Raw genomic sequence first — 11,683 nt, forward strand, 5'->3', positions numbered from 1 at the left:
CTGCACTTTCCAGCTAAGCCGGGGCTTTCAACACTCGCCTCCTGCCGGCCTGGGTTCTGTTGAATCTTGCTCTCTTCCAGAAACCAGGGCTGGAGGACAGTGTGGCCTCCCTCTGGCCCCAGAGCCTCACGTGGTTGATCAGGGCGCGGAACTGCCTCTGGTCGCCGCACGGACTCAGAACCTCGCTGTGCTTTTCTGAGCCTGTCTCCCCATCTGAAAACGGAGGCAACAGTAACTCAACCACAGGGAAGTTTCACCGGGAGCCAGGCACTTCTGATAAAAGCAGTGGGAAATGTCTAGTCACTTGCCCCACCCCAGGGACACACCAGGCTGCTTTTTGCAGCACCTTGCAAAAGCTGATTATGGACGAAGAAACATGTCCAAGAGACATTAAGCGAAAAGAGCAAGCACATCGGTGGGGCTGGCCCCTAGGGAACACTCAACAAGTGGAAGCTATTCTTATTGTTTCTTTGGGCTTGTCATGTTTTGCCCAAGTCGGTTTCCACACACATAGAAAATTCTGGAAGGCTACACAAGAAACTGGGGACACTGCTTAGTTCTTTCCAGGGATGAGCAGGGAAGAAGACTTTTCACCTAACACCTTTCTGTTCTCTTGAAAATTTTCATCAGGAACATGTATTAATTTTCTTTTTTACTTTTAAATTTTTTATTTATATTTTTAAAAATTTTGTTAGAGTGTAGGTAATTAGGCTTATATATATATTTTTTTTTTGATGGAGATACCGGGGGTTGAACCCAGGACCTCATGCGTGCTAGGCAGGCACTCTACCACTGAGCTATACCCTCCCCCCGGGAACATGGAATACTTTTATGTTAAGATGGTTTAAAATAAAATTATACTCTGAAATTTAAAAATGTTAGTTATTGTTGCCCTCTCAATTAACAGAAGAGGAACATGGCACCCAGAACTCACCTCCTCTAGGAAGTCCTCCTGATACCCAGGCACGCTGCCTCTCAGCCCCAGGAGGATCCCACTGCCTGTCACTGTCTGTTTCCTTGGCTGCCTCTCCCATGAAACTGGGAGTGCTTGTAGGGAAGGGCCTGTTGACTCACCCGAGTCCCCAGGGCCTCGCACACAGCTGAGTGAAGGAATGAAGCTCAGAAAGGTTAAGCCACCTGTCTGAGATGACACAGTAAGTGGTTTTGCAGGGCGAGACGCAGGTCTCTGGACTCGGATTCTACCACCCCCACTGCATCCCCAATTCTCCAGGGCAGGCCCCACCCTCCAGGTTGCAGGAACACGGTTCCTGCCCACTCGCCGTAAGTTTCCAAAAGAGGCCACCTGGGAATTGTCCCAATAGCTGCCAGCCTTCAGGCGGCTGCTCTGGTATTTGGGGTTTGGGAGGAAAGGTTGCTCAGGCCCAGGAGGCAGCGGGGACGCCCCAGGCGTGGGAAGTGCCTGGTAGCCCTCCAGGCAGGGCCACCGGGAAAGCCACAAACACCCGGGCGGCTTGTCCTCCTACGCTGTCTTACCTGACGCTTCAAAACGGAGATCTCCGCCGTCGAAGTTTAGGCACGAAATTTTCTTATATGGCAGAGGCCCCGCCAGGCAGAACAGGGGCCACTGCCTGGGCCATTTTGCTGATGAGAAAACTGAGGATGGGAGAGGTTTCAGGCCTCACTCAAGATCACGGAGTTGTATGTAGAAGAGCCAAGCATCAGGTGGACCCTTCGGAGTATAGAACGTGGCTGTGTGCACACGGGTGCCTTGTGCTCGACGTGGCTTGGGGTCAGGCTGCCTGGGTCCCTAGTCCCTCCTGACTCACAGGCTACCTGAGGATTAGATACAGAAGGCGTTCAGGTCAGGGCCTGGCACAGGGCAAGACTGTGGCTGTCGGTGCTTTGCAGGGATGGATTTTCAGGGTGTGTATGTCCTTTACTGGTGACCTTCCCAACGTCTGCCCACTTGCCCTTTGGGAAAAATCAACAGCTCTCTCCCCCATCGCAGCAAGAGTTGGGACCAGGCTTCAGAACTGCCTAGGAGAGGAGAGGGCCTCCAGGAGCTCCACCCATCTCATGGGCAGCACGTGGCCTGGCTGCAACCCTTTCGCCCAGCTGGCGAGCCAGCCTGCCCGTCCAAAGGCCAACGGCCAGCCTGTGGCCCAGCAGCGCTGCCCGTGTGCCGGGCCTGTCCAGAGCAGGCTGACTGCGGCCCCGCTCTGCGCTTAGCAGATGTGTTCTCGGCTGACACCGTGGCAAGCATCATCCGGTGCCGTAAAACCAAGGAGCGGGAAGCATATGTCACAGTCTTATATGAAGGGACTTCAGGAAAATGAGCTCATCCTCCTCCGGTCTCCTTTTAAAGAGCTATCCTTCAAGTCATGACCTCAAAACTTTTTTGCTCACATAAGCCTTAAAAATTTGGGGGAGGAACCCCTGACGTACTCCCTGGTGTATTTTTAAGTTGACCCTCTCGGGTTTTCATCCTAAATTCACATAGCTGCAACTTCCCAAGTGTTGACAATACTGACATTTTGAAATATAATGGTTACATCACTCTTTTAATTAGAACCAATGGAATCTAAATTCCATAGCAATTTGATACCCACTATCATCCACTTACAAATTTGTGAGCAAGCTCTTTGACAATCAAACTTAGTTTGTTTCTTTGCTTCTGTGGCTTTATATTTCCATTCTTCTCCCCTCAGAATTTTGTCCTAATTTAATAAAATATACTTTTGTGCTTAAGGTATTTTACTGTTGTGCAATCATTATTTTCTCTAACAAAAATCCTTACATAAATTGAAATTAATATCCTTTGACTCCAAGGCTCTATGAGCTTAAAAAACTTACTTGTGGGTTAAGTTATCATTACCAAAATACTTGGTAAAAAATGTCTTCTGTTATCCATTTCAATACATAGTTATTGAACATAAAAGTAAAAATTCACTTGAAATTCGTTAATACCACCAATAGAGCTCGCTGAACTGGCTCATGGCGTCTACAGATGAGTAGTGCTTATAGATAATGAGACGTGGTTTAAGGTAGTTTTATTCCTCTTTTTTGTATTTATAGATAATAAGCATGGAAATAATTCATCCATATAAATAAGTCTATGGAAGGGAAGAAATTTTGTTATAGAAATGTCACTTAATTCTTTGGGGGGTTTTTTTCCTTGCCTTTCTCCTGTACAACTATTCATTTTATTTATTGAAATAACTATTATTTTCAGCTTTCCAGTGTCCTGCTATTTTAAGTCTGGGTTTTGTTTCTTTAATTGAAGTATAGTTGGTTTACAATGTTGTGTTAATTCCTGGTGTAAAGTATAGTGATTCAGTTACACACACACACATATATATTCCTTTTCATATTCTTTTTTATTATAGGCTATTACAAGGTATTAAATATAGGTCCCGGTGCTGTACAGTAGGACCTTGCTGTTTGTCTATTTTATACACAGTAGTTAGTATCTGCGAATCTCAAACTCCCGATTTATTTCTCCGCCTCCCCTCTCCCCCCTGGTAAACACAAGTTTGTTTTTCTATTTCAGAGTCAGTTTGTTTTATTTTTTATTTATGTATATATATTTTTTTAATTTGGGGGGAAGTAATTAGTTTTACTTATTTATCTATACATTTTTTAGTGGGGACGTACTGGGGATCGAACCCAGGACCTTGTGTATGCTAAGCGTGCGCTCTACCACTTGAGCTGTACCCTCTCCCCTCAGTTTGTTTTGTAAATAAGTCCGTTTGTGTCAGTTAATTTTTTGAACTCTTTCAAAGATATGTGGCCTCCCCAAAATTGCACAATTATGACTCATTATCTAAATTACTTTTACTGATCAGTTTGATTAGACTCTCCTCAATTTGTTGGAAGCCACCTGGTTTGTACAGCAATTTGTCACCTAGTTGTAGAGTCCCTCACTGTCTCAGTTCCTGGGGAAGTGCACCAAAAAGAGTGGACCAAAAGCCATCCAGGAGCTGGTGATCATACCTGTTACTCTCTCATTAAAGGCAACTTGTTTAAATTCAGAAATAATTGGAGAAAGTTTGATGGTGTTAAGTTCAGCATCGCTTTCCCCAGATAATCATTAAATGCTCTTGTCGTGTGCTTCATGTATATTCTCATCAAAATCTCGGAGCTACAGATTTAGTTAATTCAATTTAGGGAGAATATCCACCACGTAACCAGATGGCAAAGCCGGTCCTCATGTCTACCCATCAGACTATCAGACACGCTTTTTCCAAGAAGAAGAATGTGGCTTCATCTTTCAATTAAAAGTGGCAAAGGTCCTTCCCTGGACGTGTTCAGATGGCAGTGACTCCTTGTTACTGACGTGTCTGCAGCCCTATTAAGTTAGTCAGCTAAGCAACCTACACATGTTTCTTATTACCCTACTGTCCCCTCCGTGTTACCAGACGCAAGTTCATGTGCCCGACGCACAGTGAGACCAAACAGACTGAAACATCCAAATTTGGAGCAGAGAAAGGTTTACTGAAGGGTCAAGTAAGGAGAACAGGGGGCTTGTGCTCAAATACCCCCAAATTCCCCAAAGAGTTTCAGCAAAGCATTTCTAAAGGCCAGATGAGGGAGGGGAGCCCCAGGGCTTGTGGTCAGCTGTGCACAATTCTCTGGTGGGTTGATGGTGAGGTAACAGGGTGGTTAATGTCATCAGTCCTTAGGCCCCAGAAGGTCTGGGGGCTACGTGCTCATGATCGTTGGGGAGTTAATTTCTTCCATCCCCTGGAAATACTCAGGAAATGTGCATCAGGTACTATTATCGGGGTACTTCAGAGAGGAGCTAAAGCAGAGGATATGGAGGAGGGGTTGTCCTGGGGAGGCCCGGTAGTGTCCTGCTCGATTATACCCACTCAGTGTTGCCAGCTTCCGAGGGGAGGCATCCCCTGGCAGGCCAAGGACAAAGGCAGCTCTGTCCTGTCCCCCAGCCCGGTGGCTACTAAGTGTCAGTGTGCAGCCCTGACTGCTCACCACACAGTCCTCCCCTCCTACCTCCAGGCCTTGAGGGTGGACTCAGGCTCGAGCTTGGACAGCTGATCCATTTTCCTGCTGCAGAAATACACGTGGAGCCTTCAGAAGCTTCCCGAGCTGTGCATAGAGCCCAGCCTGGCAGTCAGCAAGGAAAGGGGCCAGGAGGTACAGGAGGGGTGTTCAGGGCTCCAATTCACAAAGAGCTGGGCAGCCCGTCTGAAATGGAGAAGCTGAAAGGCCTGAGTGACGTTGGGGGAGGCCTGCAGGGCGGGGCTGGGCGGCTGCCTGGGGCACCAGCTGGTAGGGGGGCCACAGTGCCCCCTGACCCATCGCCACTTCCCCACGACCAGCAACCAGTGTGTCCAGGGGAGGAAGCACAGCCCCTGTGACTTGTATCTGCATAGTTTTACTTTTGCATTTATTTGTTTATTTTTTGTTGGAGGATAGTTGATTTACAGTGTTATACTAGTTTCAGGTGTGCAGCATGGTATTCAGTATGTTTACAGATTAGACTCCAATTACATTTATTTATTTTAACTATCTAACAAAGTACATTTTTTGTCATATCACCTGTCTACATAGATTTAGCACAGTGCTTGCTTCTGAGTAAGGAGTCAATACAATTTTAGATATTTTTTCATCAATCTAATTATGAATAATGGTAATGGTGGTTTTAAAACACAGCCCTGAAATTCCTTGATACTTCTTGCACTGAGAGGTGGGGTCCATGGGGCTGCCTGTTGACCACAAGTGGGCTTGTGGCTGCTTCAGCCAAAACAAAGGAAGCCAGCCTGGTGTTAAGCAGCAGAACCTCTCTAGGCCTCCTACCTCGTCTATACCTCCATCACTTAGGGATGCTGGGAAGCATTTCAAGGGAGCAAACATGGGTCAGTGCCAGGCCCAGTAAGCCCTCCTTGGGGTGCTATCCCGTGGCCTCTCCAGGCAGGACCGCCCCTGTGCCCCTCTGTGGTCCTCGGCCCATAAACCCACTTCCTCTCTCCCTCAGACACGGACATGCGCACGCACACACACACACACTCTCCTGCAATCAACTGTTCAACAAATCTTTACTGAGCACATGTGAGCCCAGGGCAAGCTACACCTGGGAATGTGAGGTGGCCAGGACACCCTGACCTCATAGCGGGGATGCAGGTGTTGAGGGAAAAATAACGCAACCAGCGATTTCAGCACCACTGTGCCGAGGGCACTGAAGGGCCGTTCTGCGCAAGGGGAGCTCGCAGCAGCCGGCAGGTCAGTGAGTACGCCCCGCAGAGAAAGTGGGTCAGTGTGCTGTCAGAGGCAGGGAGCAGGGCTGGCAAGGGAAGGAGGGGACGAGATGTGGGCACGTAGCTGAGAGTCCCCGACCACAGCCCTTCGGCACCCGCACCCCTGCTCCCCGCGCCATTCTCAAGTAAACAAAAAAAGAGTCAGCCTGAATCCACGTGTATGAAGTTCAGAAACGGGCAAAAACCAACCCACGGGAGTGCTTTGGGAGGGCGAGGGGACTCGATTAGAAAGGGATGTGAGGGCAGTGGGTTCAGGTGTCGGAAATGCACTTTACCCTGATTGGATCGGTGGTTACAGAGTGTCTACATTTCGAGAAACTCATCGAATACTTAAGCTCTGTGCATTTTGTTGCATGAAATTGTCCCTAAAAGAAAAGAGAGAGAAAGAGGGAGGGAGAAAGATAGGAAAGAAGAAAGAAGGAAGGGAGGGAGGGAGGCCGGCAGGGAGGAAGGGAAGAAAAGTCTGCGATAAGATAATATGAGATGAATTTTTAAAATTTTTTAATTAAGAAAAAATACAATGTGAGATGAAGTATCAGAAAAATGAAATAATAGTAACCTCACCTGCTTGTTTAACCTTTCTAAACCTCAGTTTCTCCATCTGTAGAACTGAATACTCACTTGGAAATCTGCGCACAGGACCCACCCGGTCACTTGTCCCCAGCTCTGGACCTCACCACCCTCACCATAAACCGGGATGAGGGACCAATGACAGCTTAGAGAGGCTCCTGTGGCCTCTGGAAGGCTCTCTGCCCAAGACAGGCCTCCCTGCCCTGCAGCCACCTTGGCCATGTCAACCTTTACAACACTGCTTTGCTTTCTATAGTGCACACTACAGTTTAGAGTATCTGCAGCTGGGCTACACTCACCTCCGTCTCACTGGGACCATGCTCTGTCGTGGGGTCAAGGCTCATCACCGTCCACCCTGGTGTCTCAGAAGCCTCTCCCTGCTTCCATCTCACAGGGACAGTGGTGACAACTGCACGACAAGGTAATCCCAGGATCATGTGCATCCCTAGAAAGCACCACAATCCTATTCCTTCTGTACACCTTGACCTTGGCCTGATTCCAGGCCCTGGTCAGGGTACTGAGGTGCACGGAGTGATCACAACGTGACTTTCCCCTTGGAACAAGAATCAGGTCTGTGACAAGGGAAGAAGGGGTCTGGGGAGAGGTTGGACAGGGCAGTAGAGGCCAGAGGGCGAGGGGCTTGCAGGTCCCAGAAAGAAGTCTGAATTTTATGTGTCCACACCAGGGGCGCGGGAGATTGTTAAGCCAGGGAGTGGGAGAGCCATGGAAGAAAGACAGTGTAGCCCAGATTGCTGCCTCCCTGCTGTCTAGTCCTCCCTTCTTCCTTTCCAGTAAAACCCCAATTTAAATGTCTCACCAAGGACTACATTTCCCAGCCTCCTTTGCAGCCAGGTGTGCTGTGTGACCTTGTTCTGAGCAGTGAGCCACAGGAGAAGTTGGTAAAGTGGGGGGCTTTGCAGAAATCTCATTAAAGAAGGGAACAGAGAGCTGGCGAAAGCTTACTGTGCCCATCTTCCCTTCCTCTTGCTTTACACCTGGGATGAAGACATGATGGTTGGAGCTTCAACAGTTATTTTGGACCCTGAGGTGACCTCTAGGTTAGAGGCCTGGGCTCAGGAGGACAGAGCAAAGAGATAAGTTAGTTGTTCCTGACCCCAAGCCAGTGGCCAGTAGTCCAAGGCTGTCTGGCTGACTGGTGGCTTAACCCTTTGTCTGTCCCAAGCAGAAATGCCTTCAGCTTTTCACACCCCATTCAGAACTCTTGATACCCACCTCCTAACACCTCTCCCCCCACTCCCTCCCCATCTCTGTCAATGTGCCACCACCCCCTAGTTTCTTAGGCCAGAACATGGGTGGCATCCTCCAGCCCTCTGTCTCGTCTGTAAGCCTCACGAGCAGCGCCTCTGAATAAACCTCTAATCCGTCCACTTTTGCACTTCTTCATCATTGTCCATCTGACCGGGTGGCTATCCCCTCCCGCCTGGGATGCTCTCTCTGATTCTACACCCCTCCTGGCAGCCTCAGTGGTGCTTTAAAAATATTAATCAGATCATGTTCCTGCCCTGTGACTTCCCACTGAACTTGGAGAAGAATCTGTGCTCCTGACCTTGACTTCCAAGGCCGACCTTTCCTCCCTCAGCTCCTGCCACTCTCCCCCAGTCTTCAGATAAGGACATGGGGGATGGTGACGACCCTGCCAGGACCCCCTGGTGCGAAACCCAGGTGAGAGAGATGGTGATGAAACAATGAGGCTGTTTCTCTCCTCAGGGCCTCCCCACATGCTGTTCCCTCTGCCTAGCTGCTCTTCCCTTCACTCTCCATTCAGTTTAGTCCTGATTAGTCTTTGGACCTCACTCAAAAGTCATTCACTCAGAGAAGCCTTTCTTGAGTCCCCCAGACCCCTAATTTAGTTGGTCCCTTGTTATATTCTTACAGACAGTGGTGTGCTGGTGAGCAGGGGGTGGAGGGTGGGGTGGGGAAAGCCCTAATTTGCAGCATTTGACAATGTCCACGGTGCAAATACTCCCACCAAAGCCAACTTCAAGCCAACGTGACATCATTGAACATGGAGTCAGGAAGAGATGAGCCAACTCCTTGAGTCACAGCACACTGAGGACGCAGGAATCATCACTTACACCGTATCTGCATCTTTTCCCCATCAGTCTTTCCCGTCAGTCTGGAAGGTGTCTGCTGTAGTCACCATCACATACCCAGGGTCTAGCACTGTGTCTGCTGCATCATGGGCCCCAGGTCAGCACTCAAGGAATGAACGGAAAGAAGGAAGGGGAGATGAACCTGGGACAGGACCTCTGTTTCCTCCTGTGTCAGCCAGGGTCCACAGAGAAACGGAGATGCATTTCAAGGAATTGGATGATGTGATTATAGGATCTGGCTGGGAGAGTCTGCAAGCTGCAGACTCAGGCAGGAGCTTCCATCCATGGGCAGAATTTCCTCCTTCTCAGGGAAACCTCAGTTTTGCTCTTCAACTGATTAGACAACACCCACCCACATGATTGAGCTGATCTCTTTACTTGAGTCCACTGATTGTTGCTGCATACCACATCAACAGAAGCGTTCACAGCAGCACCCACCAGCATGCTTGACTGAGTAAATGAGGACAGGAGCCTGGCCGAGTTGACACATAAACTGACCAACACATTTGTCTTAGGTGAGAATTCTTTTCCTCTCTGAGGTCCCTGCTGTAATCATTTCTCCCCAGAGTGTGCCCAGTGTCTTTAGAGTGTCTGGGGTGGCCGGTCACTCCACGTCCAGGGAGCCTCCTGATGCACAGTGAGGCCTGCATCCTGAGAGCACGGCCACTCTTTCCTCTCTCCCAACTCTGGAGGGAGTGGCCCATCTCATCTGGCTGTCAGGGGAGGGGATTCTAGTGACTATGTGTAGAGCCCTGGTTGGGAGCGCCCGTCCTGAAACTGACAGGCTGTTTCATGGCGCCAAAGCTGGGGGCCTGTGGGAGGCTGCCAGGGACCCACAGGAAACTGAAGACTATTAAGCCCAGAGCACTTTTCAGGACCCAGCTGGCCCTCCCCATCTCCCGTTCCTCCCACTGGCGTGGGGCTGGGCCCCCTTCCTTTCCTCCTTATCTGGCCACTGCCCACTCCTTCTCTGGGGGCCAATGACACCCACCCTTCTTTTTCTAAAGGGGCACAGCAGAGATGACAAGGATGTGGGCAGAGTCCAAGGTTCAGGGCTTTCAGGGTCATTATCCCCACCCTTGGTCCCTCTCAGAGAGGATCCTGGGCCCATCAGAGACTTCCAGCTTCTCCTTTCATCACCCTGAGCTTGTCAGATATCCTTGTCCTCATGACCTCTGCCCTTCCTCCTAGAAGACCCCTCCCCAGGGCAGAAGGAGCCTGTTGGCACAAGTTGTGCTCCCCTGAGTCCCGTCTTCACAGCTCATATGTTTGAGGTATCCTCCCCAGGCAGCGCCCATCCTCCTGCCATCTGGGGACCCCTCCCATGGCCTTGAGCTTCTGTCCTAGATGACGCTGGGCCCCAGAGCAGGATGAGAAGGGCCTACCTCCTCAGAGACAGCGGGAGATACTTTTCCTGTGTTGAGCTCAACATGGACATGGAGCAGCCTCTTCCAGGGTGATGAGTTATGCCGTTTCCCAAAAGAGGAATCAGCCTCAGGGAGATTAAGCAGCTCACCCAGTCACAGAGCGGAGTCGGGACCCAGTTTAATTTAGCGCTGACACTTCAGGCCATCTGTTTAGCCCCGACCCCCACGTGGGTCTGCTCCAGCGGGGAGGGCCATACAAAGCTCTGTTCCACTGGGCACTGAATCCAAGTCGGGTGAATACCAGAGCCCTCCCGGCCATGCAGAATTCTGAGGATCATCTGCCCTTCTAGTAAATCTCTCTAACCAAGATGCCTGACGGCTGCAAGGCAGGGTCACAGGGCAAGGAAGGGGACCCCAGCCCAGTCAGGGTGCCTGAAGATGCACTGGTCTGCTGTCCTTGCTGGGAAGAGGATTTTCTGGAAGGAAGGGCTTTACATGCTCCTTCTTATTTGACATGGCCATGAGGAAGAACAGGCATTATGCCCATTTTACAGATAAAACTGAGGGCATTATTTGTCCAAGGTCACACAAGTGGTAAGTGGTAGAGGCAGGTCTATCTGAGACCAAAACCTTTATTCTTTGAACCATATCACACAAACTCTTTGCAGAAGCTTGTCCCAAGCCCGCCAGAAGTGATCTTAATTCCAAAAGGGGCTTGAAAATCTACAACCAAGCTCATAACCAGAACTTAACTGTCCCAAAGGAGGGTGACTGTGGACGTGATTATTCGTCTATGCTGCACAGACCCCTGGCTCCCCCATCCTGGGCTCCCTGCCAGGTCCACAACCCTCCTCTTCTCCCTACCCAGTCTGGGCCAGAGCAGCTGCGGCCAATACAGACCAATATGGGCCCATTTCCAAGAGCTGCATGTAGTGCTGATAGCAGAGGCCCCAGGCCAGGCCCAGCCCAGCCCAGGATGGAACACCCCAACACCCCAACTGTCCTGGGAGCCCATCGCTCGGCCTGGCTTGCTCCCCAAGAGTGGTGGGTCTCCAGGTGCAGGTGATGACGAGTGTGTGGGTGGTGGATGGAGCCTGGAGTTAGCAGAGTGACTGTGGGTGAATCATCCCCTGGGCCTGCTTCTTCCTAGCGTTTCAGGTGCTGTTGTTGGTAGCCAACATCCCTCTCTGCCGTGCCCTAGGTCAGTCACATTACAGAGATAACCTCATATAATTCTCTAACAACCCAATAGGCAGCTACTATTATCACTACTATTATCACCTCCATTTTACAGGCAGGAAAATGAGGACCAGAGAGCTCAAGTGACTTGCCTTTGGTCATACAACTAGTAAGTGGCAGAGCCAGGCTTTGAACCCAGGCAGTCGGGCTCCTGGGC

The 11,683-nt window shown here is 50.0% G+C and overlaps 1 long non-coding RNA gene across 1 annotated transcript; it reads right to left on the reverse strand.

Annotated features, from left to right (window-relative positions):
• Positions 1–94: 94 nt before the first annotated feature.
• LOC135322229 (uncharacterized) lies at positions 95–5,168 on the reverse strand. Its single transcript, XR_010382548.1, has 3 exons — positions 4,972–5,168; positions 1,495–1,794; positions 95–213 (listed from the first exon to the last, which is right to left on the reverse strand). It is a non-coding gene; the product is annotated as an uncharacterized LOC135322229 (long non-coding RNA).
• Between the last annotated feature and the right edge of the window lie 6,515 nt (positions 5,169–11,683).

This window comes from Camelus dromedarius, chromosome 1 (assembly GCF_036321535.1).
Source record: "Camelus dromedarius isolate mCamDro1 chromosome 1, mCamDro1.pat, whole genome shotgun sequence".
In the NCBI taxonomy this organism is placed as follows: domain Eukaryota; kingdom Metazoa; phylum Chordata; class Mammalia; order Artiodactyla; family Camelidae; genus Camelus; species Camelus dromedarius.